At 44.1% G+C, this 26,329-nt stretch overlaps 1 protein-coding gene and 1 long non-coding RNA gene across 6 annotated transcripts in view; both read left to right on the top strand.

Moving 5' to 3' along the window:
• The first annotated feature begins 9,100 nt into the window (after positions 1–9,100).
• Positions 9,101–9,926, top strand: LOC307212084. The gene is made up of 2 exons (XR_013836809.1): positions 9,101–9,424; positions 9,596–9,926. It is a non-coding gene; the product is annotated as an uncharacterized lncRNA (long non-coding RNA).
• A 3,003-nt stretch (positions 9,927–12,929) lies between these two features.
• Positions 12,930–26,329, top strand: part of PPM1B (protein phosphatase, Mg2+/Mn2+ dependent 1B) — a 41,740-nt gene continuing 28,340 nt past the window's right edge. The window contains exon 1 of one of the 5 annotated variants that reach the window (XM_079968819.1): positions 12,930–13,280. The gene's annotated coding sequence lies outside the window, so the exon portion shown is untranslated. Of the gene's footprint in view, positions 13,281–13,432; positions 13,568–26,329 lie in introns of those variants that run through there. The other 4 variants (XM_079968817.1, XM_079968821.1, XM_079968820.1 and 1 more) reach the window with 4 other exon arrangements.

Genomic DNA, 26,329 nt, shown 5'->3' with positions numbered 1-26,329 from the left:
AGTGGCTAGGTCAGGGCGAGAGAGGTAAGGAGCCAACTGCTTAGCTTGGCGGAGATGAAAAAATGCCGCCTTTGTTATAGCTGCAATCTGCGCCTCCATGGAGAGGGAGGTATCGAAGATTACACCCAAACTCTTAACGGACGGTGCTGGCACTAATTGCACCCCCACAAGAGATGGGAGTTGCCCCCTCAGTCCCATGTCATCCCGTCCCAGCCAGAGGACCTCTGTCTTCGAAGGATTTAACTTCAACCGGCTCCCACGTAACCATCCAGCCACAGCCTCCAAGCATCTGATCAGTGTGTCTGGGGCCGAGTCAGGGTGGCCGTCCATCAACAGATAGAGTTGGGTGTCATCAGCATACTGATGGCAGCCCAGCCCAAAACTCCGGACAAGCTGGGCGAGGGGGCGCATAAAGATGTTAAAAAGCATCGGGGAGAGTATCGCACCCTGGGGCACTCCACACACCAAGGAGTGGCGGGATGACAATTCCCCCCCAAGCGCCACCCTCTGTCCCCGACCAGAGAGAAACGAGCGCAGCCATTGAAGGACTGTGCCCTGGATCCCCACGTCAGCAAGGCGGTGGTCCAGGAGTTCGTGATCGACCATGTCGAAGGCTGCTGACAGGTCTAGAAGAATCAGCAGCCCCGACCCTCCTCGATCCAGCTGCCTGCGGAGATCATCTGTTAGGGCGACCAGAGCCGTCTCGGTCCCATGACCAGCGCGGAAGCCGGACTGGAATGGATCCAGAGCCGATGTTTCATCCAGAAACCTACCAAGCTGTTCAGCAACCGCTCTCTCAATCACCTTACCCAGGAATGGAAGATTCGAAACTGGGCGGTAATTGGATAGATCTAAGGGATCTAATGATGTTTTCTTTAGGAGCGGGCGCACCACTGCCTCCTTCAGTTCCCCTGGGAATGTCCCGGTGCCAAGGGACAGATTGATGATATCCCCCAGGGGGGCCCGCACCTCGTCTGGACACGCTCTAATCAGCCAGGACGGGCACGGGTAGAGAGGACAAGTGGTGGGCTTTCCAGCTCGGAGGAGTCTGTCCACATCAGCTGGGGATATCCGGTTCTCCTCTTCCCCATTTCATCCTCACAACACCCCTATAAGGTAGATCAGGCTAAGAGATGGTGACTGGCCCAAGGTCACCCAGTGAGCTTCATGGCTGAGTGGGGATTTGAACCCTGCTCTCCCAGGTCCCGCACTCTGACTGAAGTGTAGGTGGGTTCCCATGAAGCAAGAAACAGTGATAACAGCAATAACCTTTATTGAACTAACAGAACTGGACAACAGGGGCAATGCAACTGCTTATTTACATTTCTGAAGGCCTGGGCCACTTTTACTCTCAATGTGATTGGCTGTGTAAACTCCCAAGCTGCGAATCATAACTCAGAGTTTAAGGGCCAATGGCAGAGGCCCAAATCCTGAAGTGTTCTGTGATTGGAGATCATGTATCGAATCAGAATCCTTAGTCCAGACTCAAGCTCAGGCAAACACAGACCACTGAATACATAACACGAGCCATTGTGCTTTGTTGTTGTTTAGTCGTTTAGTCGTGTCCGACTCTTCGTGACCCCATGGACCAGAGCACGCCAGGCACTCCTGTCTTCCACTGCTTCCCGCAGTTTGGTCAGACTCATGTTTGTAGCTTCACGAACACTGTCCAACCATCTCGTCCTCTGTCGTCCCCTTCTCCTTCTGCCCTCCATCTTTCCCAACATCAGGGTCTTTTCCAGGGAGTCTTATCTTCCCATGAGGTGGCCAAAGTATTGGAGCCTCAGCTTCACGATCTGTCCTTCCAGTGAGCACTCAGGGCTGATTTCCTTCAGAATGGAGAGGTTTGATCTTCTTGCAGTCCATGGGACTCTCAAGAGTCAACCTCCAGCACCATAATTCAAAAGCATCAATTCTTCGGTGATCAGCCTTCTTTGTGCTACACTGGCGATCAGGCTTCTTTGTGCTACACTTTGTGCTACGGCTACACTGCCGTAATGAATGGAGTGACCAGAAAGCATCTACTATTAAGCTTAAAGCAAAGCCCTTATAGTAGATGTTTGCCAGTATAGTTAGTGGCAACTGACTGGACACATTTATGTTGAATGTTGTAAGATGCAATAGCAAGCTATTAAGTTCTATAGGCAACATATTCATCTCAGTGTGATAGCAGGATGTAAATCTTAACAAAACCTTATATCAGTGGCTATCAATACTAGTCAATACAGCTATTCTCTCCCCCAACTGCCTCAGTACACTAGTTGCTGGAAAGCACAGCAGTGGAGTATGGTCTTGTAATTGGGTTCAGATTGTGGGTTTCCCACAGGCTTCTGGGCGGCCGCTGTGAGGACAGGGTGCTGAACTAGATGGACCATTGGCCTGATCCAATAGGCTCTTATTATGTTCTTAAACTTAGAAACAGCTCTAACACTATAGATATAAATCTCGTTCTGTGCTTATCATATAATGTGTAGCACAGGGGTCAGCAAACTTTTTCAGCAGGGGGCCGGTCCACTGTCCCTCAGACCTTGTGGAGGGCTGGACTATTTTTTGGGGGGGGGGGATGAACAAATTCCTATGCCCCACAAATAACCCAGAGATGCATTTTAAATAAAAGGACACATTCTACTCATGTAAAAACACGCTGATTCCCAGACCGTCCACAGGCCGGATTTAGAAGGCAATTGGGCTGGATCTAGCCCCTGGGCCTTAGTCTGCCTACCCATGGTGTACTATATCACCTGACCTTTTGAATTCCACTCACCCACCCCCATTAAACATTAGACAGGCATTATCTCTGTTGTCATTTTAGTACCTACCTTCCTCCAGGGGCAAAACTAGGCTTTATTTTACCCAGGTCAAAGACCCAGTTTGGCGCGCACACACCCCAAAGCGCATTTGCGTATACACATACTCAGTGGCACCCCTCTAGAGGCATCACCCAGGACAAAAAGCCCCCACATTCCTCATTCAACAAGACTTTTAAGCTGAGATATATCTTAGTCTACATCTGTGTTGGAATTGCTTTTAGATGTCCTGGGCATATCTGGGAAGAAGGGCTGGATATAATTTTAATAAATAAATACCAAAAAATAAGAAAGCCTTCTATGATACTTCATAAAATACTATTATGATGGTGTTCTCATAAGCAACTTTGAGGGCCTTCCAGGCCAAAAAGCATCAGTAAATATATACATAAACGGTGGAATTGTTGCCATGTTTGGAAATTTAAAATGTAGGATGTGGCAGGGCTGTTCTCCCCTCTCCACCCCATATTTAAAGTGTTACTTGCTTGCATGAGCTCAGAGCGACGGGAAGAATGCGGCTACCTATCTGTAACGGGAAGAATGCTGGTACAGTAGTTCTTTCGATACATTCTCTGGGCTGTGTTGTAGCATGTCGATATCAGCGAATGCGTCACTTGCTCACGCTGGATAATTATGAGAGCAATCCTATTCTCCAATTACACTGAAGAGAGAGATTCTGCCATGACATCAGAAGAACGGCCCCTCAGTCCAGGAGGAAAAAAACACCAAATATGCTGAATCTAAAGAAAGACTAAAGGAATGAAGAGCAACTGGGATTCAGAAGATTATAGGCTCCAACCTATATTACTGGATGGGAGAATGTTTTAAACCATTTTAGATGTTAAATAAATAAATAAGATTGTCCAATAGCACCTTATAGACCAACCAAGTTTGTTCTGGTATAAGCTTTCGTGTGCATGTGCTTCAGATACCATGAAAGCTTATACCAGAACAAACTTAGTTGGTCCATAAGGTGCTACCGGACAATTTTTTATTTTTATTTCAACTGCGTCAGACCAACACGGCTGCTTACCTGAATTTAGATGCTTTAAACTGTTTTAGATGTTTTAAACTGTTTTAAAAATGCTTTTGCATAAAGTTATTTTGTTGTGGGTATTTTCACTGCCTTGGGCCTCTTCGGGAGGAAGAGTGGGATACAAATTCAATAAATAAATCTCCCAATCAATTCTCTTGTACTGCCCAAGACCCTGAGCTCTATAACTGTGAAGACTTTTAACAGCTCACTTTCACAGGCTTTCCCCCTCATCGGTCCCTTCCATCTGATTTCCACATTAATCTGAGTATTAATAATCAAATTCCTGAAACATTCCTCCTCATCTCTCAATATCAACAGCCTGGGGACTCGGGCAGGAGAGACCAGCTCACTTGCTATTTTAGAATCTTTAGAATCTAGTGCATTTGTAAGACACTCTCTTCTCCTGACAATGGTCCAGTACAATCTGACAGTATACTTTACGCAATCCCTTATGGTGTGGTCAGGCTCTTTATTCAAAGAGTCAGAAAGTTAGCATGGGAGTACTCTGAGCTTCAGCCAACTGTTAAGAACCCAACCCTATTAGCACTTACTGAGAAATAGGTACTACTGCATTCAGTGGGGTTGACCTTAGTGGGGCTTTCTTTCAAGTTAGACATGGGTCAGATTATGCTGTGTGAATTTCCATTCCATTTTGCACCAGCTTCAGCTTCCACACAACCTCAAGGGCAGCACCATGTAGATTGCATTGGGGTAATCCAACCAGGTTACCATCTCGCGGCCAACGGTTGTCAGTCATACCTCTATTATATTCCAAATGGTAAGAACTAATTGAGGAGAAAACTAAAAAAAAAGGCTACCCTCAATCTTCTGTCATGTGCTAATATTTATCTGAAATGGGTTTTATTTTTTGGTTCACCGCTCAGTATATTTCCACAATCTGCACGCTGTACTTCAAAAAGTAATTTGAATTATGACTTCCTGTTGGACCCAAAATAGACTGGACCACCAAGGGGAGGTGTTATGAAATGACATAGTAAAAGCTATTCTCTGTTCCATTGCACTGTGCCCTGTTGTGTCCTTCATGCCAGTTATTGATCAGAAGTTCATTCAATGCAAAAAGCCTCTCTGTCAGCCTGAGCTTGGGATGTAATAATAAAGTAGGTCATTGATTAGCTGGAAGGTTAACATAGAACTCCTTCAATCAGATCCTGATGTACTGGTACATCTTGGGAGTGGGGAGAAGGAACAGATTTTTAAAAACACCAGTGATGTGGGGAAAGGAATCTACCCCCCCCCCCCAAATGCTTTTTAAAAACAAGGCTCAACAAAATAACTAGATAGCACAGGGTGAGTTTTCAAAGAAGAGCTGCTGGGTTGTTGTTGTTGTTGTTTGTTTTAAAGAGAGGCAGGAAAGCAATTTAAATAATTATTGCTGAACTGCACACTTGAGAATACTCTTCTCTCAGAACCAAGAACTCTGCAACCTTTCCATATGTATTGTTGCAAGACACCCCAATCTCCAGTATTCCAATAGGCACTGACCCAGAGTTCACTTCCTTTGGAATGAGGGATGGTGGATACTGTGGTGCCTTTGTGATATATGATGGTTTATTTACACATATATACAACCTGAGACTGGGACGTGGGTGGCAATGTGGGTTAAACCACAGAGCCTAGGGCTTACCGACCAGAAGGTCGGCGGTTCGGATCCCACGATGGAGTGAGCTCCCGTTACTCGGTCCCTGCTCCTGCCAACCTTGCAGTTCGAAAGCATGTAAAAGTGCAAGTAGATAAATAGGTACCACTCCAGCAGGAGGGTAAACGCCATTTCCATGCGCTGCTCTGGTTCACCAGAAGCGGCTTAGTCATGCTGGTCACATGACCCAGAAGCTGTACACCGGCTCCCTCGGCCAATAAAGCGAGATGAGCGCTGCAACCCAGAGTCGGTCACAACTGGACCTAATGGTCAGGGGTCCCTTTACCTTTTTACAACCTGAGACTATGATGGAGGGCTTCACAGCATTAACATCCCAATGGGGTCTTGCTTCTCCCATAGGCACAGCCTTGGATTCCAGCAGAAATCAGACATGCTTCTGTCTCCCAGCTGCCCAGCCTGCAGCCTTGCTCCTAGTGTCTAGCGGTTCTCAACCTGTGGGTCCCCAGATGTTGTTGGAGTACAGCTCTCATCACCCCTGAGCCCTGGCCTTGCTAGCTAGGTGTGATGGGAGTTGTAGTTCAACAACATCGGGGACCCACAGGTTGAGAAAGGCTAGCTCATATAATTCAACTCTCCACTCTGATCTTTGTCTTTCTAACTACCTGCAAGTGGAAGAAGGGGGACCCACCCATTTGCTGTCTGGCACAAGAGCTGCTTCCCTTGTTACCGTCACGGCCCATATTTAGAGGGCCATTACTTCACCAGGAAGGTAGCCTAGCTATTCCAGGAATTGAATCAGTGCTGGATCCAGGAATTTGAAAGGGACTCAAGCATGTAGCCTACTGCATCCCAAACTCATAAAATTATGTTGGCTTGGTTGCCCACTGAATCCAATGAAGAAAGAGCTGTAGCCACCATTGTAGAGAGTACAGAAGAACCAGGTTCAATCCTTGGCTGGGGAAGACACGTGTTTGAAATCTTCTAAACCAGGGGTTGGCAAGGTTTACCTCGCCTGGGCTGGTTCACTCTAGTGGAGATTCCTCTGTGGGCCAAACCGTGTGCGTGCGTGAGTGCCCACAATTTCCGGCGTCTGCACAGACGCAATTTTCGGCATCTGCACATGCGCAGATGCAATTTCTGGTGCTGCGGAATTGAGTCCCCGTGCCACCCTGTGCCACTTTAGCGCAGTGCGTGGGGACTCGTCGAGCAGGCAGCTCGGTTTGGGGGCAGCTCGTGAGCCAGTTAAACGACCCTTGTGGGCTGCTTATGGCCCACAGGCCTTAGGTTGCTAACCCCTGTTGTAAAACCAACAGCCAGGCATTGTAGACAATATCAAACCAGATGGACCAGTAGTCCGACTTTGTATAATGCTGCTTCCTATGTTCCTGCAATAGCATTGCAACTCTCTGGATTAATGAAATGCCCAGTCCATTTTGAAAATCTCCTACAAATAGTTCTATTGCATTAGTGTGTTTGTTTATTGCATTTATATGCCACCTTTCTGACAAGGTGCCCAAGGCGGTTTATAGTTTTAAAATACTCCCCACCCCCCACCCCTGTGTGTGTTCTATGGCAGGAGGGGAGGGGAGCAGGCCCTGATGCTGACTTTAAGAGGCACTCTGAATAACTGTGCAGCTATTAAGTTAATTTCCAGTGTCACTATGAGCGCTACTCATTATAGCAATGGCCTTTTCCGTTAACAAAGCAGCACTCCTTGGCCTTCTCTGTTCATTTGGCTCCAAGCTACACCCACAGCACTGGTATTTATTTGTATATTTATTATAAATACTTTTGCATCACCTTTCAACTGAATTTCCAGGACAGTGGGCATAAAGAGAAATACAACAAGCAGTTAAACAACAAAGGAAATAAAATAAATGCAACATATTTGAATCTGTTACATATAGATATTCCAACTTTCTTCCAAGGAACACAGTCCAATGAAAACAGAAACCGGTTAAAACTATAAAATCAGAATTCAGTTTAAATGTCTATTGGAATTTTTTAAAAAGTATTCAGTAGGTGCCAAACGTTTGCAGGCAGGGTTGGGGAAGACTGCATGATCTCAACCAGAAGAGAGTCCTACAACATTGGGCCCCCAAGGTAGAATGTGTACTGGTGAATACAAGCAAAAATGATACCACACATTGAAATAATTTTAGACTAAGGCTGTGTACACACCATACATTTAAAGGACTGCTGTCTAGTTCTAAAAGCAACAGACAGAAACCCCTGCCACCTCCAACCATTCACACATATTGCATTTTATACTCTGAAAGGCAGTATATACACAGATGGTGCAGCATGAATACATAAACCTTTCCATGTGGCTAATTAACACAGTCATATTTGACAATGGATGGTATATATTGAACTCGGGCTTCTGAACACAGAGGAAAGTTTGGATAGGAGGCTGTTTTGCCTCTACTTGGAAAGATGCTTTTCTGGAATTTGGATTACGAGAATCTGTGCATTTCAAATTATATGCACATTCATTTGCAATTCGTACAATGTACAAGCTGGCCAATTAATGCAGTTAGAATACCTTTAAAAAATTGCTACATAAAGCTTACATCGTGTATTTGAATTTCAGTAAATAATAACAATATGTTCAATGATTTGCTTACAAACATTATTAGACGTTTTCCAACCAGCTTTTTCTCAGTCCCCATTCTTTCTGTTTTGTTGTTGTTCTTTTGTTACTGCGGGGGGGGGGGGGGGAGAGATTTATCTTTGCAGTGATAGTAGCTGATAGATCTCCTCCTGGATTACAGATTACGTCTGCTTTGTGCTCAAGTCAATGATCTGTGAAATACATCTTGACAAAATAACATCAGTAACTGCAGAAAGATACTGGAGCTGACAACACTTTCACATTATTATCTCACCTTTTACCTTTGGTTTTTGAGCTCTGGAAATGTTCAGTTGATGCACACGTGTCTTTCTTGCATGTGTCAAGTGGATTCCATGCTAGCTTCACTAATAGCAGCAGTAAATGCAGTAGTTTTACAGCACAATGTTCTCCGCTGGGCTCTTCCTCTTGTTTTTGCCCACTCAAAGACTATTTTCCAGGATTTTTTCCCCTCTGATTGTAAAATGTGTTGCCTCTGTATTTTTTCAATCGTTTATTAATCACCACTATGAAACCAATGTATAGAGCGGTGCCAAAACTTTAGCCTTGTACCATTTTGTTGCATTTACATCCCAACTTTTCTCCAAGGTGGCGTAAATGGTTCTTCTCCTCTACCAGTGCTCAGCATCAACTTCAAGACTCTATGGTTGTTTTTAAAAAAAGGTTATTTATTTATTTGGTATATTTATATCCTGCCTTCCATTACCAAAGCCATATTGGATTCCCAGGTGTCTCCAGTTTAGGCACTGGCTAGACCCAAACCTTTCTTTCACGAGGAGTCTGTATCGTGTACCATCAGACTATGCCATGGGGCTATTTATTGTATCCCCTTTCTTTCCCTAGACAACTTGGTAAAGGAAAGCTACATAAATACAATTTGGGAATGCATCAAGGCAAAGTTTAAGACCAGGGCTGGCTCCAGGTTTGAGGAGAGCATCTACAAATTGCCATCTAGTGGGGATACCTTTGGTTGATGCCCCACTGATATAAGAAGGCCCCCATTAGTCTCCCATCAACCCCTGACCAAAGGAATGATGGGAGTTGCCCTGCGGTAATGTGTGAAATAAAAAAGGGTGGCATCCCCAGACCTGCTGCTTGCCACTCTGTGAGTCTAGAATTATAGAGTGGGAATCAATGCCACACTCTTCCAATTATTCTGTCTGTGCAAGCATGCACCTTGCCAGATAGGACTAACATACATCTCCTCACCCAGTGCTGTTTTGTGGGTTCTCCCGACCCACCACCCCAAGCCAGTTTCAGGGGGTGCAGGGGCATGTGGGAAAGAAGGGAGAAAACCCTGAGCAATGACTTCCACTGATGGCGCTGGTTAGGTGCAGTGGCGTAGCGTAGCGTGGGTTGTCAGCACCCGGGGCAAGTAATTTGCACCCCCTAACCTGTGGATTTGCGCCCCCTAACCCGTGGATTTGCACCCCCTAACCCCCAGATGTTGCGCCCGGTGCGGCCGGCCCCCCCTGCACCCCCCACGCTACGCCACTGGTTAGGTGAATCCTGCCTGTTAGGTACTGAAGTTCTCACCCTGGGCCAGCAGGGGGAATACTGTAGTTTTCACTCAGGTCCACATATGCAAATAAGGAATTGAAAGTGACATTCAGTGATTGGTTAGTTACAGAAAGTTGTTACTGTTGCTTTGTAGTTGAGCTCCATATAAGCAGGTTGGCTGAACCCTTCAGTTCGGTTCTGTGAATAAACAAGAGCTGTTTGAAGAATCGCTGTGTCATCTAATATGTTCACCCACAACTTAACACTGCCCATAACTTTTAATAATCACATCAAATTTAGTAAAAAATAGCAAGATTAAAAACATTTTTAAAATATGCATCGTTGGTGGGACCTGGCAGGGTTTTAAGTCCCTGACAGTAGCCTAAAGACACTGTGTTGTGATGCTGGGGATAGTTCTGCACACTTACTTTTATTCCTTTTTTTAACTCAGTGGGATTTACATATTTCAGGGGAGGGGGAGCTCCATGCATAGGGTTTGGGGCTTGGCATAATAATGTCACAGATTATACCTCCTCTACTATTGGGACCTTTCTCCTTCCACCCTTCTTCCTTTGTACCAGATGTGTTATTTGCCAACTAAGGCCAAATTCATGTCATGAATCTGACTAAAAGTGGGCTCCAGCACACTGATAACAAACCAATAAACTCTCAATGAATTATGAGGAGATAAAAAAATCTGGTCTTCTCTAATTCCTGGAAATTAGAGAAATGGAAAACAAGAGGACAAGAAATCCAGCAAGTAAAGATCCACAGATATCTCAGAATTTTATTCCAGAGCAACTCTAGTTGGTCAAACCATCGCACAAGTGCTATAAAACAGGCAGTGTACCTCCTCAGCAGTAGCTTGTTTTTATTTTCAGAAAGGTAACCAATGTATAGCAGCTGCTATTCAAATTTTTCAAGCTAAAGTGTTGTCCCAGTTACTTTTTAGGATCCCAATATGGATACAAGCATATAATAGTGATTTAGATAAGATACTCAAGTTTCTTGAGACATATCCTAGGGCTCCCAAGTTCAATCAAGTATGAGATGATGTGTGTAGAATTAGGTATACACACGATGGAATATTGGGTGTGGGCAAGCACTAAAAAATACCGGTTGTGTTGCCATTTCTGTTGCCAACCTTCAGATCTGCTTTCTGACTTAAGAACTCTTATAAATCCAGATGGTTCCAACTCTTACATAGCAAAATCAGATCTATTGGCATTGACTTGGAATTCTTGCATAATTCAAGTGAGAAATATATTTATCATAATATTCAAATCATATTAAGGGACACTGAAAAACATCGAGTCAGCTGTAAATAAAATTTGCTCCCCCAAGTTTTATGGTTTAAACCCAACAGGGTCACTTATATTTCAAAATTATTAATTCCAGTCTAATGCAGGGCCTTTACATTAGCCCGACTGAATGTTTCCTCCTCAGCTTTGGTCGAGGGCAGATATTTAAACATCCCCAGAAACGATAGGCATTGTGGATGTTTTCTGAATGTGCTGGACACAGTATAATGCATTCTTTTTTACTGTCCATTATACAACCAGCTACACAAAACATGTGCTATCAACTTTTCTGGGTAGTCTAACACCATGGCACAATGAAAATATCAGATTCGTATCTGTCTGACATGAACCTGGAAGTAACTGCAAAGGTGGCTGAGTTTTTATCAATAGCATCTCTTAAGAATGGTGAACGGCGGGAAGAAACTGAAATGAAAATCCTTGTTATTACATATTTTTACATGGCTGTTTATTTGTATATATTCTAAAATGTTATATATGGACATTTTATGATGGCCTATATTTGTAATGCCTAATAAAGGTTTGGCAAGGCTGCCAACCTACATGGCCATTCTTAAGGGATTGGCTGCATATACCAGGAGTCACTTCTGAATGGAGATCAGGTAGGGCTGCCATACACCTGGATTTTCCGTCTGTTGGGAATTTCCAAAATGTGGTGCTTTCTCCTGGATCTAAGGCAAGCCAATAGAAAAAGCGTGTTTTCCAGCTCAACAATTTCCCTAGTTTCCTTTTTAAAAAAAGCTCATCTTCCAAAAAAGAGGAATCCTATGGCAATCCTAGATCAGGGCCGACCCGCCTATGAGGCAAGGTCAGGAGGTGGCCTCGGACAGCGGAATCAATGGGCCCAGTGGACCCCAACATATAGCTTTATTCCTCTCTTGTTCCTGATGTAGATCTGCACTCACCCCTTCTTCCCCAGAGGGGAGGAGGGGGAGCCATTTTGCAGTTTGCTTTGCCTCAGGTGCCAAAATGCCTTGGGGCGGCCGGCCCTTGTAAAGCATCTCCCCCAGTTGAAGGCTGAAGTCCTGTCACTTCCTAGGCAGCAGTAAGCCTCCTTGCGAAGGGGCTGCAGTTACAGCCTCTCAGGGAGGGAGCATGTCCGTGAGACATGTATTATGTATGCGTAAAGTTGCACTGTGAATCTGTGTGCTTTCGAAGGCGCCTCAAGTACAGACCATCTCGGCTTCTCCTCAGCCTTTGCACGGCCTTTGCGCGTTCTTACCTAAAGGCCTTTTTAAACCTTTCCTATTGGTTGGCGATGATGTAATACGACAGAACATACGGGCATTTTTCTCTCTGTTCTCTTTCCCCCCACTCCTCCGCCGTCCTTCCCGTTCCTGGTAAGTACTGGAGAGAAGGCCGCTCCAGCGCTCAGCCAATCACAGCGTATAGGGTCTATTGTGGCCTGGGGGGGGGGGAATAGGGGAGGGCTACTTGCTCGGTTGCTTTTCAAACACCGCCTTCGTTCTCATACCCCGCCCTCCTCCCCCCAATCGATGTGCAGGGATTCACGCCTGCGTCCTTGGCTATTTGAGAAGCTTATTATGAAGGACGCGGAAGCTGGCGAAGATAGGCAACTTTCGCAGCCAATAGTAAGAGGGAGGTGGGGGGGAAATAGGAGGAAGTTAGCGTTTGGTAAGAGAAAGGAGTAGGGAGGGGCGGGAGAAGAAGTTAATTGGCACTTACTTCGACCAGTGACATTCCATACTGCATAGCCTATGTTTTTTTTAAAAAATATTGCGCATAGGTGAGGACGGCGAGCTTGGCAGACTTGATTGGCAACGACAGCAGCCAATAGGTACAAAGCTGAGGCAGAGGCGTACACCCAACGGGCATTTGTGGAAATAAGCTGGCGAGTAAGTGGCAAGCGAGCGAACCAATGGACAACCAAGAAGCGAGAACCTGACAGGCAGGAAACCCAATGGGGATGCGAGCCGAGAGCCGCGCATTAAATGACGGCTTCTGCGGCCAATGGCAGAGGGCTTCTCACCCTTCTCTTTTGCGTGTGCGTGCCGGCAGGACCGAATCCACTTTGAGGCGCTTGTGTGAAGGGAGGGGGCGCTCTTCCCCTCCCCCCGCCCGGTGCATTCTGACGTTGCGCGGCGGGGAGGGACGGCCCATTAGCGGCCGCTGGGACGGGGGCTCCCAACATGTCCGTGCTGCTGGCTGCGCTCGGACTGCCACAGCGGACGACCGCGAAGGGAGAGGCCGTTGCGTGAGGAGGAGGCGGAGGCGGGAGAGACGGCGGCGGCTGCTGCTGCTCCTCGAGCTGTGGCCTAACCTCAACCCTAGTCGGGAGAGACGGAGGCCGCCTGCGCGCGCGGGCAACGGGGGGGCTTCTAACCGAGCGGCGAGCTTGAGGCGCCAGGTACAGGCCCAGGCCGGTTCCGCCTGAGGGAAAGCGGGGGAGGGGAAGGGAGGAGGAGGAGGACGGGGCCTCGTCAGGCAGCAGGCCTCGAGCGCGGGTTGGCTGCGGGAGGAGGGCGGGAAGAGGGCGGCTTGGGCTCGGGCCTTCACTCGGCTGTTAGGCCTGCGCTGGCGTTACGGGCGGCATCGGCGGGGGCTTCTGCGTACTGCGTAGTTCGGAGCGGGAGGGGCGAGGCGAGGCGGCCGAGGAGGAATGGCTGCATTTGTGGCTGCGTTGTAAGACTCCGGGTAAGAGGAGGGAGCGGGGAGAAGAGAAGGGGAGCGAGGAGGAGGAGATCCGGCGGTCGTTGGTCGGGGTGGCGGGATGGAAACGGGTGGCTGGGCGGGCGGCAGCGGGGGGGGGGAGAACCTCTTCGTCTCGCGTCTCATGGCAGATCGGGCTGAGTGGGAGGGGAGGGAGGAGCTGCTGCCGCTTCTGCTTCGGGCCTCGGTGTGGGATGTTCAATTTGGAATTGGGCGTGGAGTCGGGCTGTTGAAAAAGGAGAGAGGCCTGAGCTTGATAGGGGAGAGGTTGGGATGCCGACTGGGGAGGGAGGTGGGGGGACGACGACGACGACGGTCTTCTCGCCATTGTCTGAGTTAACCCCGGGAAGGAGAGAGGCCTGCATTGACGGCGATCTCCCCATCCTACCCTCCCAAAAATCACTGTCTGTTTAAGGCCCCGTTATTTAGTTCCCGGCCACGATCCCAAAACACACTGCAATGGGGTGTTTTTTTAGAATTCACTCCTCCTTCATCCTGCTTAAAAAATAAATAAATAAAAATGTTGTCAGCACCCATGTCCAAACGCCTGAAAGTTTTGGACTTGCTGCAGACCGTTAAGATTAGCTGAAGTGGGCAGTTTTTCGTGTTAATGTGCTTTCTGCACAGTATGAGGCTAACCTTTTCTTTTGCGGAAAGGACCTGGCTTTTTGGGTTACCAGTGACATACGCTGGTTATAGTTTCGATCCTGACCATGTCAGATGTAGCAATGGGAAGTATCAGTGGGGGATACTTGTGCCTGTAGGTGACTGACCTGGGGTTAAAGTTCTGACTCGGTTTATGAAATTTGTTGGCTGATTTAGTCTTCACTATTTTCATATAAATAATAGTTACTTATGTGTTAAAAGTGAAAACATAGCATAAGTATGTTTTAAGGAAGGCACTCTGTAGGCTTACATCATATTCCACATATTTGAAGATAGGTCAAGTGAAAGGTGCAGGATTTTGGATTTGGGTCAGGGTTGAAAAACTAGTGTGGTGGATTGAAAATTAGGAGTTGGATTTAAATTATGCTCAGCTATGAGAATTGCTTAGGTTAAAGAATGTAGTCCAAACCTACAAGATTAGTAAAGGACTGGAGTATATTTAAAATGCCCTGAGACTGTGGGCTCTTTGGGGGCTGGGGAATTATCATTGCACTTGTATGCCTTTTTAGCAGTAGAGGATGGAGGCATCAAGTATTGCAGGCCTACATTAGTTGTATGAATGTTAAGATATTAGGTCAGGAATATGACCTGTGAATCTGTTTATTTGCTCTGTATAGAGAGGTGCATTTCGTACATGGAGCCATCTTAATGGAAGCTCTTGTAGAACAAACTAGGGAGTAAGCCAAAACACTTAGGTTTTTGTGCAAACATCCTTCATATCATTGTGAATGTAGGTCCAGTGCTGGATGATTAGAATCGTGTCCCCACAGGATAACATAACCTGGGTGAAAAGTGGGTAAAAAATTGAATAAAGTATAATAGATGGGGACCTGCCACAGAAAGGATGAACTGAGTGCATTTGCCTGTTGGACCTTTTTAAACTCTTGGTGTAGGGTTGTTTTGGGTATCTGGCCATATGTAAAACCGTCAATGGCTATGAAGCATCTTTGTGGCTTGACCTACAATTAGATTGTGACAGGTAGCAAACACTTTTAGACAGTCACATGTGCCGTGGCTTCTACTCAGAACTTGGGTGCATGCCCAGCTGTTAAGCACTCTTTTGCTCTTTACTGGAGGCCTACTTTGAGCAAGGTAGAGGACCAGCTTCCTCTTCCACTGGTATACTGCTAGCACAACCCATTACCCCATTGACTATCATTCAACACATCAGTTTTCCTTCTTGAGTGAACAGTGAAGGGGCCCTCTTGTACCACTCGGATTTGACCTCAGTGATCCTTTAGTTGCTAATTTCCTACTCTACTGGCTCCCTAAGGGTTAGGACAAGGTTCTAACATCATGCACTATTTGGTACATGAAGGAATGGCTGTGTAACTCACCACAGCTGACAAGTTTGTTTTAAGAGAATAGCCATGATCCACTTGGCCATGTTGAGCTTTATATTCCACTGCTTATGTTTTTTAAGTCTGCGCAGGGCTGAATATATCATCAGTAGAGGATGCGCTTGGTTGTGTGGAGGCAATTTTTGGTTGACACACCTGATCAACCTAGTCTTAAAGTGGACAATAAACTGCAGTAGTAGTAGTAGTAGTAGTAGTAGTAATAGACTGCTCTCTTATTGATCAGATAACGGTGTGGGAAATATGTGTTAGCAGTTAACAGGTTACTATATGGAAATACGCATTTGGAAAGACAGGAAGTGCAATTTTCCATGGAACAGGAATATTTGGGAAAGGTTGCTAAAGAGGTGAAGACTAGTTTTTAATTAAACAACTTGGCTTTAATGTTTTCAGACATTTTGATTAAGAGTGTTCAGCTTAGCCATGGAAAGCCAGGCTCAAATCGCTGCTCATGTCTGGTGGCTTTTGCTAAATTATGGTTTATCAGCTACCTCCCCAGGGTTTTAAAAACAGTCACTAGCCAACATCTCCCACTTTGTAGATTGTATGGCTCCCTCCTTTGTGATTTGTCTCTGTGGTCATGGGCTGCAGGAAACAGGCCCATGGGTTAACACTGCTGGGGTAACTGCTGCTATTCCGGTATTCACCTTCAACTGAAATTGGGTAAGGGTAACAGGCTTAGGCAAAGTTATTTACCAAGCCTGCCTAATCTTCCCCTTGCTGCCAGCTGTGTACGCCCCCTTCCTCAGTTGCCTGTTACTACTACTATAGATTTCTAGCTGTAAATGGATAGGAGAGGCTGTTCTACACAATCATGGTAGCACTGTTGTTTTTTGTTCTATTCTTTTCTATTCTGTGTACTCCTTCCATAATGGAAAGTTGAGAAATATAGGCAGACTAAGCTGCATAGCTTTTTCCACCTGGGTGGGGGGAGGGGGAGATCATTGCAATGGAAGTGAGAAGAAAATTCTAACAATTGTCCATTTATGTGGTGCAGTTGATGTGCCCTGAACAAGCAGGTAACTGGGGATCTGTAGCTATATGTTTAGGCCTGAGTTATCCTAGTGCTGGTTCTTACCTGGGAAATCCTGAAAACTTAGGTCTTACACTGACTTTAAAACTAAGGGTCCAGGATTCATGTCTGTGTTCAGCTGAGCTTGTGCTTTTTTCACTTCAGCCTGGATAGCTCAGTGGGTTAGAGTGTACAATGGTACGTCCAGTTACGAACTTAATTCGTTCCGGAGGTCCGTTCTTAAGCTGAAACTGTTCTTAACATGCTTTCGTTAATGGAGCTCGTTACCTGAAGCATTCGTAAGGAGGATGATACGTAACCCGAGGTTCCACTGGAGTGCTGATAATGCCACGGTTGCTGCATATTTGGGTTGGACTAGATGATCCTCAGGGTCCCTTCCAACTCTTTTGAATCCATGAACCATCCTGATAATATGTGTTAATATTATATAGATGCATGGATGTGAACAAGAAGAATGTGGCTACTCTCCAGCAATGAAAGTCAATTGCTGTGGAGTTCTGCCAAAGCCTAAGTACTATCTTGACCATTTTAGCACTTATGAATGTTTTATCTTTTAAGCAGAGGGAAAATTGAAATGGCTCAGAAGCTTGGTTCCTTCCAACCCCTTCCATCCCTCAGCCTTGAACCCTAACATACATTTTCTCTCCTCCCAACCACTTCAAACCTTCTTTACTTAGTGACCAATGTTAAGGGTGAAGTTATTTTTAGCTCCATGTTTAATAAATTTTGTACTTCATCTGTATCCTTTAAAAGCATTGCCAATTTCTCAGAGCCTAAAGGCTAAGTATCAGTTTTAATTCAGTGTTGATTAATATTATTCATTGAAAGCTACTGAAAGTAGATGGCCCATTGTTCAGTCATCCTTCTTTAATCTATGCAGTCTTTGCCTGTTTTTTGTGGTTGAAATTGAGATTGCAAGCTCCTTGGTGTAGAGACCTGTGCCTTGCTTATATTACTCTATAAAGCACAATATGCTTTGGATTATAAATAATAGAAATACCTTCCAGTGTTTCAAAGAGGTTCAGGCTTTGGCAAGTCTCCATGTGAAATACCGTATTTTTTGCCCTATAGGACGCACCTAGATTTTTTTTTGGGGGGGGGGAAATAAAGGAAAAAAAAATATTCCCCCCCCCAAGTGCGGGGCTGGGGGGGGGAGCCCAAGCTTCCCCCGACCCCAGCCCCCAGAATGGGACCCAGAGCCATGCCGAAGCTGCGTGCAGCTTTGGCATCACTCTGGGAGCTTGCGGGGCTGGGGGAGGGGGAAGCCCTCCGCCAGCCTTCTAACCAAGTCGGGGGACAGCGGGATGGTGGCGTTCCGCCTCCCCGCTGTCCCCTGAGCTTGTGGGGCTGGTGGCGGGGCTCTCCAGGCTTCAGCGAAAGCCTGCATTCGCCCCATAGGACGCACACACATTTCCCCTTCATTTTTGGAGGGGGAAAAGTGCGTCCTATAGGGCGAAAAATACGGTAAGTTGTGTAATGAATGCATGACATACAATACCTAGTAAATGTACCAGTTGAAATTTTTAGTGGACTAGTAAATACATTTGCATAAGTAGCTTATATATAAAGTGGGCCAGAAATATGACAGATTCTGTGGTCCTTTGGTGATTTCAGTTGACCACTTGCAGTGTGATATCTATCCTCATGGCGAGGAAAGTGCTTTGTGGTTCTGTTATCCTGCTTTCCATGTGTTAATAATGCTTGCATTACAGCTTGGCCAGATGCTAAACAAATTCAGTTTACCATGTAGTTGCAACCATGATACAATAAATGGTAAATGAGAACACTATGTGTAGTAGTTGGAGAGTAGAGGTGAACTTTGAATAAAATGTATGCTAAAAATATTAATAGGAATTGGACAGTTGGGAAGGTATGTAAAAAGTAAAAGCCTGTTCTTCTCATATTCATAAAGTTTTAGCCCGAATATTAAGAAGCATTTTCAAATATTGAGACACTTGGCCACACATTGAAATTTGGCTACATATTAGGGAGCAACATGGTATGTACAGTATTTGACTTGAAATATGAGAAGTCAGCAATAATAAAATTATATGTATTTATAGCCATAGACCTAGCTTACACATAATACATGATTTGTTTAACAAACCACTTTTGAATTATGGTGCTGGAGGAGACTCTTGAGAGTCCCATGGACTGCAAGAAGATCAAACCTCTCCATTCTGAAGGAAATCAGCCCTGAGTGCTCACTGGAAGGACAGATTGTGAAGCTGAGGCTCCAGTACTTTGGCCACCTCATGAGAAGAGAAGACTCCCTGGAGAAGACCCTGATGTTGGGAAAGATGGAGGGCACAAGGAGAAGGGGGCGACAGAGGACGAGATGGTTGGATAGTGTTTTCGAGGTTACCAGCATGAGTCTGACCAAGCTGCGGGGGGCAGTGGAGGACAGGAGTGCCTGGCGTTCTCTGGTCCACGGGGTCACGAAGAGTCGGACACGACTAAACGACTAAACAACAACAAAGTTAACCACAAATTGTCAAACAAATCCGATTTTTCAAAGTCTGATTTGTTTTCTGCCTGCTATTGCCTCATGCCTTTGTAGGTTGGGGTGGCCATGGTTAAAGAAGGGTGTTAGGTTCATGCATAACATAATAGGCTATAGTTAAAGCAAGCCATAAGCCAGCAGGAGACTGTGGCTGCAGATCTTGTAACAAGCTATGATTTAGCAGTATGTGCTAACCGGGCATATTCTGTATTTGAACAATATTTCGGAGAACTGTATATGAAACTTGGCATGGAAGAACGGTTAAATTAACTGAGTTGCATGGAACAGTGGGCTGATATGTAGTCTGCCTTTCCAAATCTTTTGGAAATTTATACAACTTAGTTCTCTAAGTGTGTGTGTGTGTGTGTGTGTGTGATGGAATGATTTTTCTGCTGATCTTTGTGTAATATATTTATACACCACCTTTCCAGCAAGGAGCTCAAGCTGATATACATGGCTCTTCCCATCTCCATTTTATCCTTGCAGCAACCCAGTGAGATAGGCTAAGCTAAGAAAAGGTGGCTGGTCCAAAGTTACCCATTGAGCTTTATGGCTGATTGGAAATTTGAACCTGGATCTTCTACGCCCTAGTCTAACTGGCCCTACCATGCTGGTAGGTTGTTTTCCAATGTCTGGTAACAGGGTGACATTTAATTCATAGCTAGCTAGTTAAAGGCGGCAGCGGGGGAAGGAATCCAATCTTCTCTTTAAAGATTGCTTCTTGTTGAAATCTTCTGCAGGCTCTTTGTCTTTTACCTCTCACCAGTGGTTCAGCTTCATTCTAGATTGTGCAATAAAGAGTCAGTTGTGGTATTTTCTAATATGGCAGAAGTACTACTATTTTAGCACTCTTCTCAGCCTTCTAACCTATGATAGAATGTGGAGTCTGAACATAAAAATCTATAGCAACTAGGATATATATGTGACCTAAGAAGTTAAAATGATGGAGTCTAAAAAAGGAGAATAATATTAATGAAGAGCAAAACAAGGGATTTTGTGAAGAATTTGGCACAACTGAAAACATATCTGATATACTCTTGACTGTATTTGGGTTATAATGATTGTAAAACTTTCTGATGTTAAGACTGTATATAATTAATAATAAAGAAAATATATTGGGGGGGGGGGGAATCCATAGCAGCTAACATCTCATCCTGTTTGCAAATAGAGTCCCCAAGTTCTGACTTCTTAACTAATTAATGCCTTATATAGGATCTTGCTCCAAGTGTGACAGCCACTTACTGGATTGTGCCAATAGTTTTGTTGTGAAATAGTCTTCTACTGTTCCTTTAATAATGCTAAATCATTGTCCGTTATCTTCCCCAATCTCGTAGTGGCCTAGCTTCTGCTGTGCCATAACTCCTGATAAACCTGCTTATTGCTCTCTTCAGCTTCACCATGTTAAAGCTTTGGAAGCCAGCTTTATTTGTAAATGTGGTTTTTGCAAGTACCTTAACAGTAAAGTATAGCAAATGAAGTGTGGACCAGATGTGTTCATAGACTTAAATATCAGAATCTAATCTGGGTTAATCTGTCACAAATTGCTTGGAATAAACTTTGTTTGGGAAATTATTATTTTTTTGTTATGCAATGCCAATTTCATCAATTTCCAAGTCAAGGAAAATAATTGTATTTTTCACTACACTGTCCTTGTTCAGCTATCTGCATTACTGAATTTGTAATATTGTTATATACCTCTCATGCTTTGGATTATTTGAGTACCATTTAAACTAACTCCCCTACCTATCCAGGGATGATTTTTGCAACTATGAGTTCTGATATGAACTCTAAAGTGAACTTGTTGGTTTGACATCACAAGGACATTTCCATTTGCTTAAGTGAGTGAGAGAGAGAAAAAGTCAGGTCTATACTGTCAGTTGAAGAGAAGGGATTTTTTTTGGCACACAAGAGACTAGGTGAGAACTAGAACAGCTGTTAGGTCTCTAATATGTTTGGAAATTGAGAATTTGACTGCTTCCAATTATACTGCATACTGTCATGTAGTGACATTTACATAAAATACTGCATGTTTCCTGACTGGCCCTTTGCCTGCTATAGGCATCATCCTGTATACAGTCTTTGGGCTACTTTATCATTTACCCAATGTAGATGACAATGCATCATTTTATTGTGATCCTGTTTCTGATGCTGCTGCTGCCTATTTAAAGAGGTTTTATGAAAGCTCATAATGCAGGTTAAAAAATACAAATTAAATATGTAGCTTAGTAATGGCAATAGTGTGTTAATAAATGTGTATTAATAAACACTTGGGTGTACTTAAATAAAAAAAGTCAGTGTATATTTAATGCATGGATCTGGGACAGCTTATGCTGGAAACAGTCAGGTTTATAAACGTGCTCCAAAGCATCCAAAGAACATGTGCAGGGGCTTTGGAGGCACTTGAAAAAAGTAAGCTTCTGGTTGCTTCTGAGTACAATAGAGCTCATTTTATTGTGTATACTATTAAGTCAAAATCACTATTTTAATATTGAAATGACAATTATAACTTATTTTTTAACATCAACACTTCAGACCTGTATAATTGCAGGTAGGTGCTTATTTAGCCAAAATAACACCATCCATGCACAACAGGAGAGATCAGCAGGCTTGGGGGAATTAAAAGAAATATAACCTCCTGCACCAAAGCTCTAGAAAAAAAATGAAAGAAGAAAAACCTCAAAAGGGCCCAGTGAGGACTGAGCCACAGAAGACTCACTGGCTGGGGGAGGGGAAGCGGATAGACGGGTGATCTTTAGAAAGATGCTGTATTTCTAAGTGAAGGGTATGGTAGGAAAGGATTTGTATGCTTCCAGGTCAACCTGTAAGTGAAATTTTAGATATGTTGAGGTCACAAGTTACTAGACCTGTGAAGTGAATTTTTTTCATCCCACCCTTTTTTCTTAAAAACTTAATCAAAACCCACTACTTGAGTTTGTGCTAGAATGAGGGGGATCTAAAGTCTCTTAGAAATCAAATCTCTCTGCTTGGCGCCAAACAACAACAAAAACTCAAAGGATAAACCCTTATTGCATATTGAAACACCACCACTGAATGGAATAATTAAGTAATATATTTATATTTACAGTATCTGAATGAAGAACAAAAATAAAATACAGAACGCATGCATCCTCCTGGCTCTGACTTTGTATTTAACATAATCACAGAAGTGGGTAGTCAGTAACCTTGTATGTTTTGAGTCTTTTGATTGGATCCATGTGGTGTTCCCACTGTACCACTTGCTCTTCTTCCCACCAACAGAACTCAGATTCTCTGATAAAAAGATAACTTTGCAGATCTCTCCCTACCATATTATTTTCCTTTAACATCAGACTAATTTCCCATCATATTCCAGTAGACTTTGCAACTAAAGCTGTTCTGAATGCATATGTGGTTCAGCCACTTCTCTAACAAAATACTGGGAGGATGGATTTGCATAGTAACTAGGTGCTAGTCCTAGGTTGAACTGTTTTCTTAGCAGTTGAATCTAGGAGGGGTGCTTTTGGCTAACTTCGGTGCATAAGTAGAGTACTTTGTTCGAATTCCACCCCCACCCCAGATAAGAACTTTACAAAGATTGCTTGTTAGGTGAACGGTCATTTCAACACATGGACAGTTTTCTAGCACAGTTGGTTTGAAGTTGGACCTTCTGTACTAAACAGTAGCAAACAAGGATTGAACAGCAGCAGTAAAAAATAAAAAAAAAATCTGGCTTACTTTTCCTTATCTGTCTATTGAAAACTCCTTGCCTTAGACCACTGTATCCCTTATCTGGGCTATATTATTGAGCACTAAGCCTAAATTGTAAGCTGTTGTAGGAAGTCATATTAAAGAATTTCATGAAATTTAAAAGGAACTGTTTTGGTAGTGTTATATTAATCACTTGTTGAATTTCCATTATAAAATATTTTGCCTTTTTAATAGCCAACTCAGTTCTCCTTGTGCTGGTCCTTATATAGCCAAAACGGCACCATTTGCATATGAGGGGGATTCCTAAAGTTTGCAGAATTGCAGTTGTTTTTTTTAATGAAAAAAGCACACATTTGGCTCTAAATAGTAAATCACAGTATTATGGAAGCATAGTGGTATCCGTGGTATCTGGACGATGGGTTCAAGCCCTCAGGCAGTCATGAAGCTTTACTGCATGACTTTTGGCCTTTCACTGTTACTTGGCCTAGTGTTAGCAGAGGTGCTATGCATGTACAACAACAAATTTTAGTGGAAAAATTCTGAGTTATGAATAGATTGAAGTCTTACTATTTCACATGTTTCTTCAGCAGAGAAGATAAAACAAACCATTTCAGCAACACCTTACTTTAGGTGTGATTACACCTGTAATCACTATTCCTAAAGAGAAACAATGTTTGAAGTAAAATTTTAATGAGATAACCTTGACAGTGCTGCTATTCAGTTTGTTTACAACCTGACATGGTTCTTGTTGTCAGAGCTCTCCTTTCAAGATGCCATGACATAAGGCTAAATCACTTTGCAGACCTAGAGCTGTAGTTGTGCAAGGTGCGGGGGGGGGGGGAACGGAATGTGGAGAATGGACACCTATGATGAAAAGATGCTAATAATATAGGACCTGCTCAGGCAACAAATAGTTGAGGATGATAGTTGCAAGAGGAAGAGTGCAGCTAGCGTTACACCTCTTTTCTCAGATTCTTCACAGATTCCTCCCCTCCCCCCCAAAAAAAAATTTGGGTGCATGTACCAGGAGCTACACTGTAGCTAGAGTTAAAGATGATAGAACAAAGATCCAAAGGTAGAGTTTGCAGGGGTAGAGGATGAAGAACTCTTATCTCCTTAATTGAGCTACCAGCAGTGGTTTCTCTATAGATGACCCATAGTTAAATCATGTGAATTATAGGACTCACGTAAAACTGCATGCACTTAGGAAATGAATTGGAAGTGCATCTACTCTTGGCTCTGGCCCCTGGCCCTATATGCACTGCTGGTTAAATGCAAATATCCCCTTTATATTGTGTTGGGGTACAGCCAGAAAACAAGTGGCAGGTCACACGATGGCTGGAACCAGATCCTAGCTACCAATCTGTGTGAAAGATAGTTGTCTCTGGCAGTTTCCTCAGTTGGTAAATCCTTAAACTTCAGGTGAGGTTAGGATACACATAGAATATAGGTTGGGGGTCTGGGGCTTGTAGAATCAGGACCTATCCTGAGGAGGGAAGGAACACCTGCACTTACTTATAAATTAAGTCCTTTTGAGTGCTGATTGTTCCAGTATGCCAATTGATGGGCATAGCTATTAAGTTTAATTCCTTCTCTCACTATAGGCAGGCATCTGGTTATGAGGAGAGCTTATTTGGAGAACCCCTGGTCTTCTAGATGTTTTACTTCAACTCTCATCATCCCCAGCCAGCATGGCTGATGGACAAGAATGTAATCCACCAGCATTCAAAGCAGGGGCCATCAACCTGTTTATCTGTGGGCACATTTAGGTGAGTGCTGTGGACAGCACTCCTTCTGGTCAGTTGTTTCTCCCAATTAGTGCCACCTCAAACTTCACTTTTCCAAGGCATCTCTGATCCAGTAGAAATACAGTGGTACCTCGGGTTAAGTACTTAATTCGTTCCAGAGGTCCGTTCTTAACCTGAAACTGTTCTTAACCTGAAGCACCACTTTAGCTAATGGGGCCTCTTGCTGCCACTGCGCCACCGGAGCACGATTTCTGTTCTCATCCTGAAGCAAAGTTCTTAACCCGAGGTACTATTTCTGGGTTAGTGGAGTCTGTAACCTGAAGCGTATGTAACCTGAGGTACCACTGTAATCTGAACCTTGAAGAACATAAACCTTAAATAGAGTTACTCTTCCAACTTCCTCCTTCAGCTCTATGTACTTTTCAAGGGAGAAAAGAGTAAGCACCCTTACCACCAAAGGGGCAGTTGGAAGGGAATGTTCTCTCAGTAGCTTTGGTAGGTACCAGGGAAAGACTTCAAGAACATCATTGGAGATAACAAATGTCTTCTTGAGAGATGGAGTTCTAAAGAAGGCAGTGGTGAAGCCACAGTAAGAGCTGTTCAGTGGTGGAACAGACTCCCACGAGAGATGGTGGACTCTCCTTTGGAGGTTTTTAAACAGCGGTTGGATGGCCATCTGTCATGGATGCTTTAGTTGCGATTCCTGTAGCTGAGATTCACTGCATTGCTACCTTGTAAGGAGTTGGACTAGATGACCCTTGGGACCCTTCCAACTCTGATTCTATGATTCCTTAATCTAGCAGTGTTAATCGTGGACACTTAAGCATGTCGTTGTTCAGTAAAGTAGTAGTTGGACAACTCAAATCAGTGCTTGGATTATACTGATTATTTGGACCCTTTGCAGTAAGATTCAGACCTAGTTTTGGGCCAAGGTCCACCTTGGTTGCCAAGGGAAGGGGTATGTGTGGGTAGGGGAGTATGACACTATTAGTTTTTTGGACACCTGTTTGTTTTCATTAACCACGGTATCCTTTTGGACTACTTCTCAGGATTAGAACTTGACACATGGTCTTGTGGCTGTTCTGATCCTTCCAGAATCAGATGGTGGTGCTGATATACTTCTGTTCCACCCCTTGGCCATTGGGTTACTTCATTGTTGCTTCTTGTCCCCCTGTGGGTACAATGCAAACTCAAGAGGGAGCAGATTCCTGATCCTATCGGAAGAAATAATCCTACAGCTGCTATAGTCATTGTCTTCTCTTTTAACATTAAGGCCAGGAAAAGAGCACGCAAAAAGCCTGCCCAAGTGCAGCATTGTGTTTTCCCATATGAGGAAAACTGTGTTGCATTATGGTAGTTGTGATAGGGGGTGGAGAATCATGTGAGGAAATGGATACAGAAGCAGATACTCCCCCAACATTTTTTGTAAATGAAAGCTACAGTCCAAAATATTCTTAGAACACTATGTTGGGCAAGTCTTCATTTTTTATGAATGACAGTGCATGGGAAAGCTACACATTATTAACTCCAAGACTTTCCCTCACATAATGTATCCAGTCATACTTGTCATTGTGCAGTGTATTTTACTAGTATCTGCAATTCATTGGATGGGTTCAAAACAAATATAGAATCCCTGTTGATGCCAAATCCAGATCAGCTAAGATCTTAAGGATTATAAATAGGCGATAGGCAGTGAAGAACAAGATAGCATTTAAACTGCTTATAGCGGCTTTCCTTCAACAAAATATTTTG

The sequence above is a fragment of the Podarcis cretensis genome (assembly GCF_951804945.1).
Source record: "Podarcis cretensis genome assembly, chromosome: 3".
NCBI classification, from domain to species: domain Eukaryota; kingdom Metazoa; phylum Chordata; class Lepidosauria; order Squamata; family Lacertidae; genus Podarcis; species Podarcis cretensis.
Note: the sequence above shows the minus strand (reverse complement) of the source record. Positions and strands in the feature narration are given on the sequence as shown.